The sequence below is a fragment of the Schistocerca nitens genome, chromosome 9, assembly GCF_023898315.1.
Source record: "Schistocerca nitens isolate TAMUIC-IGC-003100 chromosome 9, iqSchNite1.1, whole genome shotgun sequence".
NCBI classification, from domain to species: Eukaryota; Metazoa; Arthropoda; class Insecta; order Orthoptera; family Acrididae; genus Schistocerca; species Schistocerca nitens.
Genome location: NC_064622.1, coordinates 467,428,121 through 467,440,208, shown reverse-complemented (window position 1 = coordinate 467,440,208; position 12,088 = coordinate 467,428,121). Strand labels below are relative to the sequence as shown.

At 51.1% G+C, this 12,088-nt stretch overlaps 13 non-coding genes across 13 annotated transcripts; 7 read left to right on the top strand and 6 right to left on the bottom strand.

Annotated features, from left to right (window-relative positions):
* Positions 1-369: 369 nt before the first annotated feature.
* On the top strand, positions 370-441 carry Trnag-ccc (transfer RNA glycine (anticodon CCC)). The gene has a single exon. It is a non-coding gene; the product is annotated as a tRNA-Gly (tRNA).
* A 1,026-nt stretch (positions 442-1,467) lies between these two features.
* On the bottom strand, positions 1,468-1,539 carry Trnae-uuc (transfer RNA glutamic acid (anticodon UUC)). The gene has a single exon. It is a non-coding gene; the product is annotated as a tRNA-Glu (tRNA).
* A 644-nt stretch (positions 1,540-2,183) lies between these two features.
* Positions 2,184-2,255, top strand: Trnag-ccc (transfer RNA glycine (anticodon CCC)). Its single transcript has one exon. It is a non-coding gene; the product is annotated as a tRNA-Gly (tRNA).
* Positions 2,256-3,281: 1,026 nt separating this feature from the next.
* Trnae-uuc (transfer RNA glutamic acid (anticodon UUC)) lies at positions 3,282-3,353 on the bottom strand. Its single transcript has one exon. It is a non-coding gene; the product is annotated as a tRNA-Glu (tRNA).
* A 644-nt stretch (positions 3,354-3,997) lies between these two features.
* On the top strand, positions 3,998-4,069 carry Trnag-ccc (transfer RNA glycine (anticodon CCC)). Its single transcript has one exon. It is a non-coding gene; the product is annotated as a tRNA-Gly (tRNA).
* Positions 4,070-5,095: 1,026 nt separating this feature from the next.
* On the bottom strand, positions 5,096-5,167 carry Trnae-uuc (transfer RNA glutamic acid (anticodon UUC)). Its single transcript has one exon. It is a non-coding gene; the product is annotated as a tRNA-Glu (tRNA).
* Positions 5,168-5,811: 644 nt separating this feature from the next.
* On the top strand, positions 5,812-5,883 carry Trnag-ccc (transfer RNA glycine (anticodon CCC)). Its single transcript has one exon. It is a non-coding gene; the product is annotated as a tRNA-Gly (tRNA).
* Positions 5,884-6,909: 1,026 nt separating this feature from the next.
* Trnae-uuc (transfer RNA glutamic acid (anticodon UUC)) lies at positions 6,910-6,981 on the bottom strand. The gene has a single exon. It is a non-coding gene; the product is annotated as a tRNA-Glu (tRNA).
* A 644-nt stretch (positions 6,982-7,625) lies between these two features.
* Trnag-ccc (transfer RNA glycine (anticodon CCC)) lies at positions 7,626-7,697 on the top strand. The gene has a single exon. It is a non-coding gene; the product is annotated as a tRNA-Gly (tRNA).
* Positions 7,698-8,723: 1,026 nt separating this feature from the next.
* Positions 8,724-8,795, bottom strand: Trnae-uuc (transfer RNA glutamic acid (anticodon UUC)). The gene has a single exon. It is a non-coding gene; the product is annotated as a tRNA-Glu (tRNA).
* Positions 8,796-9,439: 644 nt separating this feature from the next.
* Trnag-ccc (transfer RNA glycine (anticodon CCC)) lies at positions 9,440-9,511 on the top strand. The gene has a single exon. It is a non-coding gene; the product is annotated as a tRNA-Gly (tRNA).
* Positions 9,512-10,537: 1,026 nt separating this feature from the next.
* On the bottom strand, positions 10,538-10,609 carry Trnae-uuc (transfer RNA glutamic acid (anticodon UUC)). The gene has a single exon. It is a non-coding gene; the product is annotated as a tRNA-Glu (tRNA).
* A 644-nt stretch (positions 10,610-11,253) lies between these two features.
* Trnag-ccc (transfer RNA glycine (anticodon CCC)) lies at positions 11,254-11,325 on the top strand. Its single transcript has one exon. It is a non-coding gene; the product is annotated as a tRNA-Gly (tRNA).
* The last annotated feature ends 763 nt before the right edge of the window (positions 11,326-12,088 follow it).

Below are 12,088 nucleotides of genomic sequence, written 5' to 3'. Positions count from 1 at the left end.
AAAGCTATGCTGTGCGTTTCACCGTCGTGGAGAGAAAATGAGATGGCTGAGGTGAGGATCGAACGTACGCCCTTAAGAAGAGGCCACGCGCTGCCCACTGCGCCAGGGAGGCACACAGGAATACTCGCCACCGCCAGCCTCACTAAGTAGTTCTAATTTCAGAATTCTTTTCCCACCATGCCGAACACGAAACGGTGGACTTCTCAGCGGAAGTCAATCCTGCGTCTAGTTACGGTGCCTCGCCCTGGAAGCAGCGTGGCAAAGCGTTCGGATGTGCTGGCGGGCAGGGCGCCTGCAGCAGATTCGCTTCGGCCTCTGGTGGCAGCAGGGGCGGCAACGGATCACGACACAGGAAGCCTGCAGCGCAGTGCGGTGGTGGTGTAACGGTCAGCATGGTTGCTTCCCAAGCAGTTGATCCGGGTTCGATTCCCGGCCACCGCAGGAGCATTGTCATTTTTGCGTAGCGCAATAGTGTGTGTTCAACACCATGCGATCCTCGAAATTGCCAAGTGTCGCGCACCAAGTAATATCTGCTCGTCTCTCGCCTCGTTCCAGCTACGTGGGCGGGTCCTTCAGTTGATTTCACTTCATCGTGTGTCGACTTGGCCCGACTTTGCTCGACTGCCGCTCGCTGCCGCTCGGCAGTGGGGCCGATATGACAGGCGAAGTACGACAATCGGCTGCGAGAAATAAGGTAATCAAGAGTACCTTTCCTTTTCAATACGAAAAGCAAAATTTTCATTTACAAATTTCGGAAATCTCACTGCTTCGCTATGGTGTTATCTACGATATTTGAGAAATTATCTGTGGATTCGTACGGTTGTGTTATTGCCAAAGTCGTTCTGGCACTTAACTTTCGCTCTTTTTGCAAACAACCTCTTTAAATTTTGGATCATATGTTCGTTAACGTAATTTAAATTGCTGAGGGAGGCACCATAGCACAACAACACTGTAACACAAAAGGGGGAGGGTGGGGGTGAAAGTGGAAAGGTCCAATAGCACGCAGAGTTCCCGCCTATCACCCATCAAATCACTAACCACGCCCACCTCTGCTTAACTTCATTAATCGAAAGGGAGCCGGCCGTTGACGACAACTGAGTGAAACGTTCAGACTTGTAGCTCGATGTGCAGGTAATTTTGGAATCTGCCTGGCAGAGTCTCGCAGAAGACTGCATTTCCTGTTAGCGAAGAAAATGGAATGGCCTGTGGAGGGATCGAACCCATGACCGTGTTACTAGCACGACGCTATAGCCCACTGAGCTAACGGGCCACGCAACACTGTCGCATCAGCAGTCCAAAACCGCAAAACCATCTCCTCTTCCTTCAAAGCGGCCCCGCCATTCACGTGAGCATGTATCTCTTTTTCTTGACTTTCTCTCAACTTATACTTGGAACCCAGAGCAGCAACACCACGAAGACGAAAAACGGCCGTGACAGGTTTTCTCATCCCAGCCCAGAAAATTCACATTCCGGTACCGGGAATCGAAGCCGGGCCTCCTGGGTGAAAGCCAGGTATCCTAGCCACTAGACCATACCGGACATACCTCAAGTATCCACTACGTGTGTATGCGTCGAGAAATACTTCTCCTCCACGCAACTTCACGGCCGAATCTGGCGCCAACGCTGAACTCTGTCCGCCGCCACGATCCCGCTTACTCACTCCCAAAGCGCCCAAGTCATACTACACAAACATCGCTTTCAGTCTCGAGTGCAACTAGTAAAACTGTAATTAGTAATAACTGGAAACAAACACTCTCACGTTGACGCAAAGAAGCCTAGGTGGTAATAAACGGCAAATACGTCCTTACCTCGCAAAAGCTATGCTGTGCGTTTCACCGTCGTGGAGAGAAAATGAGATGGCTGAGGTGAGGATCGAACGTACGCCCTTAAGAAGAGGCCACGCGCTGCCCACTGCGCCAGGGAGGCACACAGGAATACTCGCCACCGCCAGCCTCACTAAGTAGTTCTAATTTCAGAATTCTTTTCCCACCATGCCGAACACGAAACGGTGGACTTCTCAGCGGAAGTCAATCCTGCGTCTAGTTACGGTGCCTCGCCCTGGAAGCAGCGTGGCAAAGCGTTCGGATGTGCTGGCGGGCAGGGCGCCTGCAGCAGATTCGCTTCGGCCTCTGGTGGCAGCAGGGGCGGCAACGGATCACGACACAGGAAGCCTGCAGCGCAGTGCGGTGGTGGTGTAACGGTCAGCATGGTTGCTTCCCAAGCAGTTGATCCGGGTTCGATTCCCGGCCACCGCAGGAGCATTGAAATTTTTGCGTAGCGCAATAGTGTGTGTTCAACACCATGCGATCCTCGAAATTGCCAAGTGTCGCGCACCAAGTAATATCTGCTCGTCTCTCGCCTCGTTCCAGCTACGTGGGCGGGTCCTTCAGTTGATTTCACTTCATCGTGTGTCGACTTGGCCCGACTTTGCTCGACTGCCGCTCGCTGCCGCTCGGCAGTGGGGCCGATATGACAGGCGAAGTACGACAATCGGCTGCGAGAAATAAGGTAATCAAGAGTACCTTTCCTTTTCAATACGAAAAGCTAAATTTTCATTTACAAATTTCGGAAATCTCACTGCTTCGCTATGGTGTTATCTACGATATTTGAGAAATTATCTGTGGATTCGTACGGTTGTGTTATTGCCAAAGTCGTTCTGGCACTTAACTTTCGCTCTTTTTGCAAACAACCTCTTTAAATTTTGGATCATATGTTCGTTAACGTAATTTAAATTGCTGAGGGAGGCACCATAGCACAACAACACTGTAACACAAAAGGGGGAGGGTGGGGGTGAAAGTGGAAAGGTCCAATAGCACGCAGAGTTCCCGCCTATCACCCATCAAATCACTAACCACGCCCACCTCTGCTTAACTTCATTAATCGAAAGGGAGCCGGCCGTTGACGACAACTGAGTGAAACGTTCAGACTTGTAGCTCGATGTGCAGGTAATTTTGGAATCTGCCTGGCAGAGTCTCGCAGAAGACTGCATTTCCTGTTAGCGAAGAAAATGGAATGGCCTGTGGAGGGATCGAACCCATGACCGTGTTACTAGCACGACGCTATAGCCCACTGAGCTAACGGGCCACGCAACACTGTCGCATCAGCAGTCCAAAACCGCAAAACCATCTCCTCTTCCTTCAAAGCGGCCCCGCCATTCACGTGAGCATGTATCTCTTTTTCTTGACTTTCTCTCAACTTATACTTGGAACCCAGAGCAGCAACACCACGAAGACGAAAAACGGCCGTGACAGGTTTTCTCATCCCAGCCCAGAAAATTCACATTCCGGTACCGGGAATCGAAGCCGGGCCTCCTGGGTGAAAGCCAGGTATCCTAGCCACTAGACCATACCGGACATACCTCAAGTATCCACTACGTGTGTATGCGTCGAGAAATACTTCTCCTCCACGCAACTTCACGGCCGAATCTGGCGCCAACGCTGAACTCTGTCCGCCGCCACGATCCCGCTTACTCACTCCCAAAGCGCCCAAGTCATACTACACAAACATCGCTTTCAGTCTCGAGTGCAACTAGTAAAACTGTAATTAGTAATAACTGGAAACAAACACTCTCACGTTGACGCAAAGAAGCCTAGGTGGTAATAAACGGCAAATACGTCCTTACCTCGCAAAAGCTATGCTGTGCGTTTCACCGTCGTGGAGAGAAAATGAGATGGCTGAGGTGAGGATCGAACGTACGCCCTTAAGAAGAGGCCACGCGCTGCCCACTGCGCCAGGGAGGCACACAGGAATACTCGCCACCGCCAGCCTCACTAAGTAGTTCTAATTTCAGAATTCTTTTCCCACCATGCCGAACACGAAACGGTGGACTTCTCAGCGGAAGTCAATCCTGCGTCTAGTTACGGTGCCTCGCCCTGGAAGCAGCGTGGCAAAGCGTTCGGATGTGCTGGCGGGCAGGGCGCCTGCAGCAGATTCGCTTCGGCCTCTGGTGGCAGCAGGGGCGGCAACGGATCACGACACAGGAAGCCTGCAGCGCAGTGCGGTGGTGGTGTAACGGTCAGCATGGTTGCTTCCCAAGCAGTTGATCCGGGTTCGATTCCCGGCCACCGCAGGAGCATTGTCATTTTTGCGTAGCGCAATAGTGTGTGTTCAACACCATGCGATCCTCGAAATTGCCAAGTGTCGCGCACCAAGTAATATCTGCTCGTCTCTCGCCTCGTTCCAGCTACGTGGGCGGGTCCTTCAGTTGATTTCACTTCATCGTGTGTCGACTTGGCCCGACTTTGCTCGACTGCCGCTCGCTGCCGCTCGGCAGTGGGGCCGATATGACAGGCGAAGTACGACAATCGGCTGCGAGAAATAAGGTAATCAAGAGTACCTTTCCTTTTCAATACGAAAAGCTAAATTTTCATTTACAAATTTCGGAAATCTCACTGCTTCGCTATGGTGTTATCTACGATATTTGAGAAATTATCTGTGGATTCGTACGGTTGTGTTATTGCCAAAGTCGTTCTGGCACTTAACTTTCGCTCTTTTTGCAAACAACCTCTTTAAATTTTGGATCATATGTTCGTTAACGTAATTTAAATTGCTGAGGGAGGCACCATAGCACAACAACACTGTAACACAAAAGGGGGAGGGTGGGGGTGAAAGTGGAAAGGTCCAATAGCACGCAGAGTTCCCGCCTATCACCCATCAAATCACTAACCACGCCCACCTCTGCTTAACTTCATTAATCGAAAGGGAGCCGGCCGTTGACGACAACTGAGTGAAACGTTCAGACTTGTAGCTCGATGTGCAGGTAATTTTGGAATCTGCCTGGCAGAGTCTCGCAGAAGACTGCATTTCCTGTTAGCGAAGAAAATGGAATGGCCTGTGGAGGGATCGAACCCATGACCGTGTTACTAGCACGACGCTATAGCCCACTGAGCTAACGGGCCACGCAACACTGTCGCATCAGCAGTCCAAAACCGCAAAACCATCTCCTCTTCCTTCAAAGCGGCCCCGCCATTCACGTGAGCATGTATCTCTTTTTCTTGACTTTCTCTCAACTTATACTTGGAACCCAGAGCAGCAACACCACGAAGACGAAAAACGGCCGTGACAGGTTTTCTCATCCCAGCCCAGAAAATTCACATTCCGGTACCGGGAATCGAAGCCGGGCCTCCTGGGTGAAAGCCAGGTATCCTAGCCACTAGACCATACCGGACATACCTCAAGTATCCACTACGTGTGTATGCGTCGAGAAATACTTCTCCTCCACGCAACTTCACGGCCGAATCTGGCGCCAACGCTGAACTCTGTCCGCCGCCACGATCCCGCTTACTCACTCCCAAAGCGCCCAAGTCATACTACACAAACATCGCTTTCAGTCTCGAGTGCAACTAGTAAAACTGTAATTAGTAATAACTGGAAACAAACACTCTCACGTTGACGCAAAGAAGCCTAGGTGGTAATAAACGGCAAATACGGCCTTACCTCGCAAAAGCTATGCTGTGCGTTTCACCGTCGTGGAGAGAAAATGAGATGGCTGAGGTGAGGATCGAACGTACGCCCTTAAGAAGAGGCCACGCGCTGCCCACTGCGCCAGGGAGGCACACAGGAATACTCGCCACCGCCAGCCTCACTAAGTAGTTCTAATTTCAGAATTCTTTTCCCACCATGCCGAACACGAAACGGTGGACTTCTCAGCGGAAGTCAATCCTGCGTCTAGTTACGGTGCCTCGCCCTGGAAGCAGCGTGGCAAAGCGTTCGGATGTGCTGGCGGGCAGGGCGCCTGCAGCAGATTCGCTTCGGCCTCTGGTGGCAGCAGGGGCGGCAACGGATCACGACACAGGAAGCCTGCAGCGCAGTGCGGTGGTGGTGTAACGGTCAGCATGGTTGCTTCCCAAGCAGTTGATCCGGGTTCGATTCCCGGCCACCGCAGGAGCATTGTCATTTTTGCGTAGCGCAATAGTGTGTGTTCAACACCATGCGATCCTCGAAATTGCCAAGTGTCGCGCACCAAGTAATATCTGCTCGTCTCTCGCCTCGTTCCAGCTACGTGGGCGGGTCCTTCAGTTGATTTCACTTCATCGTGTGTCGACTTGGCCCGACTTTGCTCGACTGCCGCTCGCTGCCGCTCGGCAGTGGGGCCGATATGACAGGCGAAGTACGACAATCGGCTGCGAGAAATAAGGTAATCAAGAGTACCTTTCCTTTTCAATACGAAAAGCAAAATTTTCATTTACAAATTTCGGAAATCTCACTGCTTCGCTATGGTGTTATCTACGATATTTGAGAAATTATCTGTGGATTCGTACGGTTGTGTTATTGCCAAAGTCGTTCTGGCACTTAACTTTCGCTCTTTTTGCAAACAACCTCTTTAAATTTTGGATCATATGTTCGTTAACGTAATTTAAATTGCTGAGGGAGGCACCATAGCACAACAACACTGTAACACAAAAGGGGGAGGGTGGGGGTGAAAGTGGAAAGGTCCAATAGCACGCAGAGTTCCCGCCTATCACCCATCAAATCACTAACCACGCCCACCTCTGCTTAACTTCATTAATCGAAAGGGAGCCGGCCGTTGACGACAACTGAGTGAAACGTTCAGACTTGTAGCTCGATGTGCAGGTAATTTTGGAATCTGCCTGGCAGAGTCTCGCAGAAGACTGCATTTCCTGTTAGCGAAGAAAATGGAATGGCCTGTGGAGGGATCGAACCCATGACCGTGTTACTAGCACGACGCTATAGCCCACTGAGCTAACGGGCCACGCAACACTGTCGCATCAGCAGTCCAAAACCGCAAAACCATCTCCTCTTCCTTCAAAGCGGCCCCGCCATTCACGTGAGCATGTATCTCTTTTTCTTGACTTTCTCTCAACTTATACTTGGAACCCAGAGCAGCAACACCACGAAGACGAAAAACGGCCGTGACAGGTTTTCTCATCCCAGCCCAGAAAATTCACATTCCGGTACCGGGAATCGAAGCCGGGCCTCCTGGGTGAAAGCCAGGTATCCTAGCCACTAGACCATACCGGACATACCTCAAGTATCCACTACGTGTGTATGCGTCGAGAAATACTTCTCCTCCACGCAACTTCACGGCCGAATCTGGCGCCAACGCTGAACTCTGTCCGCCGCCACGATCCCGCTTACTCACTCCCAAAGCGCCCAAGTCATACTACACAAACATCGCTTTCAGTCTCGAGTGCAACTAGTAAAACTGTAATTAGTAATAACTGGAAACAAACACTCTCACGTTGACGCAAAGAAGCCTAGGTGGTAATAAACGGCAAATACGGCCTTACCTCGCAAAAGCTATGCTGTGCGTTTCACCGTCGTGGAGAGAAAATGAGATGGCTGAGGTGAGGATCGAACGTACGCCCTTAAGAAGAGGCCACGCGCTGCCCACTGCGCCAGGGAGGCACACAGGAATACTCGCCACCGCCAGCCTCACTAAGTAGTTCTAATTTCAGAATTCTTTTCCCACCATGCCGAACACGAAACGGTGGACTTCTCAGCGGAAGTCAATCCTGCGTCTAGTTACGGTGCCTCGCCCTGGAAGCAGCGTGGCAAAGCGTTCGGATGTGCTGGCGGGCAGGGCGCCTGCAGCAGATTCGCTTCGGCCTCTGGTGGCAGCAGGGGCGGCAACGGATCACGACACAGGAAGCCTGCAGCGCAGTGCGGTGGTGGTGTAACGGTCAGCATGGTTGCTTCCCAAGCAGTTGATCCGGGTTCGATTCCCGGCCACCGCAGGAGCATTGTCATTTTTGCGTAGCGCAATAGTGTGTGTTCAACACCATGCGATCCTCGAAATTGCCAAGTGTCGCGCACCAAGTAATATCTGCTCGTCTCTCGCCTCGTTCCAGCTACGTGGGCGGGTCCTTCAGTTGATTTCACTTCATCGTGTGTCGACTTGGCCCGACTTTGCTCGACTGCCGCTCGCTGCCGCTCGGCAGTGGGGCCGATATGACAGGCGAAGTACGACAATCGGCTGCGAGAAATAAGGTAATCAAGAGTACCTTTCCTTTTCAATACGAAAAGCAAAATTTTCATTTACAAATTTCGGAAATCTCACTGCTTCGCTATGGTGTTATCTACGATATTTGAGAAATTATCTGTGGATTCGTACGGTTGTGTTATTGCCAAAGTCGTTCTGGCACTTAACTTTCGCTCTTTTTGCAAACAACCTCTTTAAATTTTGGATCATATGTTCGTTAACGTAATTTAAATTGCTGAGGGAGGCACCATAGCACAACAACACTGTAACACAAAAGGGGGAGGGTGGGGGTGAAAGTGGAAAGGTCCAATAGCACGCAGAGTTCCCGCCTATCACCCATCAAATCACTAACCACGCCCACCTCTGCTTAACTTCATTAATCGAAAGGGAGCCGGCCGTTGACGACAACTGAGTGAAACGTTCAGACTTGTAGCTCGATGTGCAGGTAATTTTGGAATCTGCCTGGCAGAGTCTCGCAGAAGACTGCATTTCCTGTTAGCGAAGAAAATGGAATGGCCTGTGGAGGGATCGAACCCATGACCGTGTTACTAGCACGACGCTATAGCCCACTGAGCTAACGGGCCACGCAACACTGTCGCATCAGCAGTCCAAAACCGCAAAACCATCTCCTCTTCCTTCAAAGCGGCCCCGCCATTCACGTGAGCATGTATCTCTTTTTCTTGACTTTCTCTCAACTTATACTTGGAACCCAGAGCAGCAACACCACGAAGACGAAAAACGGCCGTGACAGGTTTTCTCATCCCAGCCCAGAAAATTCACATTCCGGTACCGGGAATCGAAGCCGGGCCTCCTGGGTGAAAGCCAGGTATCCTAGCCACTAGACCATACCGGACATACCTCAAGTATCCACTACGTGTGTATGCGTCGAGAAATACTTCTCCTCCACGCAACTTCACGGCCGAATCTGGCGCCAACGCTGAACTCTGTCCGCCGCCACGATCCCGCTTACTCACTCCCAAAGCGCCCAAGTCATACTACACAAACATCGCTTTCAGTCTCGAGTGCAACTAGTAAAACTGTAATTAGTAATAACTGGAAACAAACACTCTCACGTTGACGCAAAGAAGCCTAGGTGGTAATAAACGGCAAATACGGCCTTACCTCGCAAAAGCTATGCTGTGCGTTTCACCGTCGTGGAGAGAAAATGAGATGGCTGAGGTGAGGATCGAACGTACGCCCTTAAGAAGAGGCCACGCGCTGCCCACTGCGCCAGGGAGGCACACAGGAATACTCGCCACCGCCAGCCTCACTAAGTAGTTCTAATTTCAGAATTCTTTTCCCACCATGCCGAACACGAAACGGTGGACTTCTCAGCGGAAGTCAATCCTGCGTCTAGTTACGGTGCCTCGCCCTGGAAGCAGCGTGGCAAAGCGTTCGGATGTGCTGGCGGGCAGGGCGCCTGCAGCAGATTCGCTTCGGCCTCTGGTGGCAGCAGGGGCGGCAACGGATCACGACACAGGAAGCCTGCAGCGCAGTGCGGTGGTGGTGTAACGGTCAGCATGGTTGCTTCCCAAGCAGTTGATCCGGGTTCGATTCCCGGCCACCGCAGGAGCATTGTCATTTTTGCGTAGCGCAATAGTGTGTGTTCAACACCATGCGATCCTCGAAATTGCCAAGTGTCGCGCACCAAGTAATATCTGCTCGTCTCTCGCCTCGTTCCAGCTACGTGGGCGGGTCCTTCAGTTGATTTCACTTCATCGTGTGTCGACTTGGCCCGACTTTGCTCGACTGCCGCTCGCTGCCGCTCGGCAGTGGGGCCGATATGACAGGCGAAGTACGACAATCGGCTGCGAGAAATAAGGTAATCAAGAGTACCTTTCCTTTTCAATACGAAAAGCTAAATTTTCATTTACAAATTTCGGAAATCTCACTGCTTCGCTATGGTGTTATCTACGATATTTGAGAAATTATCTGTGGATTCGTACGGTTGTGTTATTGGCAAAGTCGTTCTGGCACTTAACTTTCGCTCTTTTTGCAAACAACCTCTTTAAATTTTGGATCATATGTTCGTTAACGTAATTTAAATTGCTGAGGGAGGCACCATAGCACAACAACACTGTAACACAAAAGGGGGAGGGTGGGGGTGAAAGTGGAAAGGTCCAATAGCACGCAGAGTTCCCGCCTATCACCCATCAAATCACTAACCACGCCCACCTCTGCTTAACTTCATTAATCGAAAGGGAGCCGGCCGTTGACGACAACTGAGTGAAACGTTCAGACTTGTAGCTCGATGTGCAGGTAATTTTGGAATCTGCCTGGCAGAGTCTCGCAGAAGACTGCATTTCCTGTTAGCGAAGAAAATGGAATGGCCTGTGGAGGGATCGAACCCATGACCGTGTTACTAGCACGACGCTATAGCCCACTGAGCTAACGGGCCACGCAACACTGTCGCATCAGCAGTCCAAAACCGCAAAACCATCTCCTCTTCCTTCAAAGCGGCCCCGCCATTCACGTGAGCATGTATCTCTTTTTCTTGACTTTCTCTCAACTTATACTTGGAACCCAGAGCAGCAACACCACGAAGACGAAAAACGGCCGTGACAGGTTTTCTCATCCCAGCCCAGAAAATTCACATTCCGGTACCGGGAATCGAAGCCGGGCCTCCTGGGTGAAAGCCAGGTATCCTAGCCACTAGACCATACCGGACATACCTCAAGTATCCACTACGTGTGTATGCGTCGAGAAATACTTCTCCTCCACGCAACTTCACGGCCGAATCTGGCGCCAACGCTGAACTCTGTCCGCCGCCACGATCCCGCTTACTCACTCCCAAAGCGCCCAAGTCATACTACACAAACATCGCTTTCAGTCTCGAGTGCAACTAGTAAAACTGTAATTAGTAATAACTGGAAACAAACACTCTCACGTTGACGCAAAGAAGCCTAGGTGGTAATAAACGGCAAATACGGCCTTACCTCGCAAAAGCTATGCTGTGCGTTTCACCGTCGTGGAGAGAAAATGAGATGGCTGAGGTGAGGATCGAACGTACGCCCTTAAGAAGAGGCCACGCGCTGCCCACTGCGCCAGGGAGGCACACAGGAATACTCGCCACCGCCAGCCTCACTAAGTAGTTCTAATTTCAGAATTCTTTTCCCACCATGCCGAACACGAAACGGTGGACTTCTCAGCGGAAGTCAATCCTGCGTCTAGTTACGGTGCCTCGCCCTGGAAGCAGCGTGGCAAAGCGTTCGGATGTGCTGGCGGGCAGGGCGCCTGCAGCAGATTCGCTTCGGCCTCTGGTGGCAGCAGGGGCGGCAACGGATCACGACACAGGAAGCCTGCAGCGCAGTGCGGTGGTGGTGTAACGGTCAGCATGGTTGCTTCCCAAGCAGTTGATCCGGGTTCGATTCCCGGCCACCGCAGGAGCATTGTCATTTTTGCGTAGCGCAATAGTGTGTGTTCAACACCATGCGATCCTCGAAATTGCCAAGTGTCGCGCACCAAGTAATATCTGCTCGTCTCTCGCCTCGTTCCAGCTACGTGGGCGGGTCCTTCAGTTGATTTCACTTCATCGTGTGTCGACTTGGCCCGACTTTGCTCGACTGCCGCTCGCTGCCGCTCGGCAGTGGGGCCGATATGACAGGCGAAGTACGACAATCGGCTGCGAGAAATAAGGTAATCAAGAGTACCTTTCCTTTTCAATACGAAAAGCTAAATTTTCATTTACAAATTTCGGAAATCTCACTGCTTCGCTATGGTGTTATCTACGATATTTGAGAAATTATCTGTGGATTCGTACGGTTGTGTTATTGCCAAAGTCGTTCTGGCACTTAACTTTCGCTCTTTTTGCAAACAACCTCTTTAAATTTTGGATCATATGTTCGTTAACGTAATTTAAATTGCTGAGGGAGGCACCATAGCACAACAACACTGTAACACAAAAGGGGGAGGGTGGGGGTGAAAGTGGAAAGGTCCAATAGCACGCAGAGTTCCCGCCTATCACCCATCAAATCACTAACCACGCCCACCTCTGCTTAACTTCATTAATCGAAAGGGAGCCGGCCGTTGACGACAACTGAGTGAAACGTTCAGACTTGTAGCTCGATGTGCAGGTAATTTTGGAATCTGCCTGGCAGAGTCTCGCAGAAGACTGCATTTCCTGTTAGCGAAGAAAATGGAATGGCC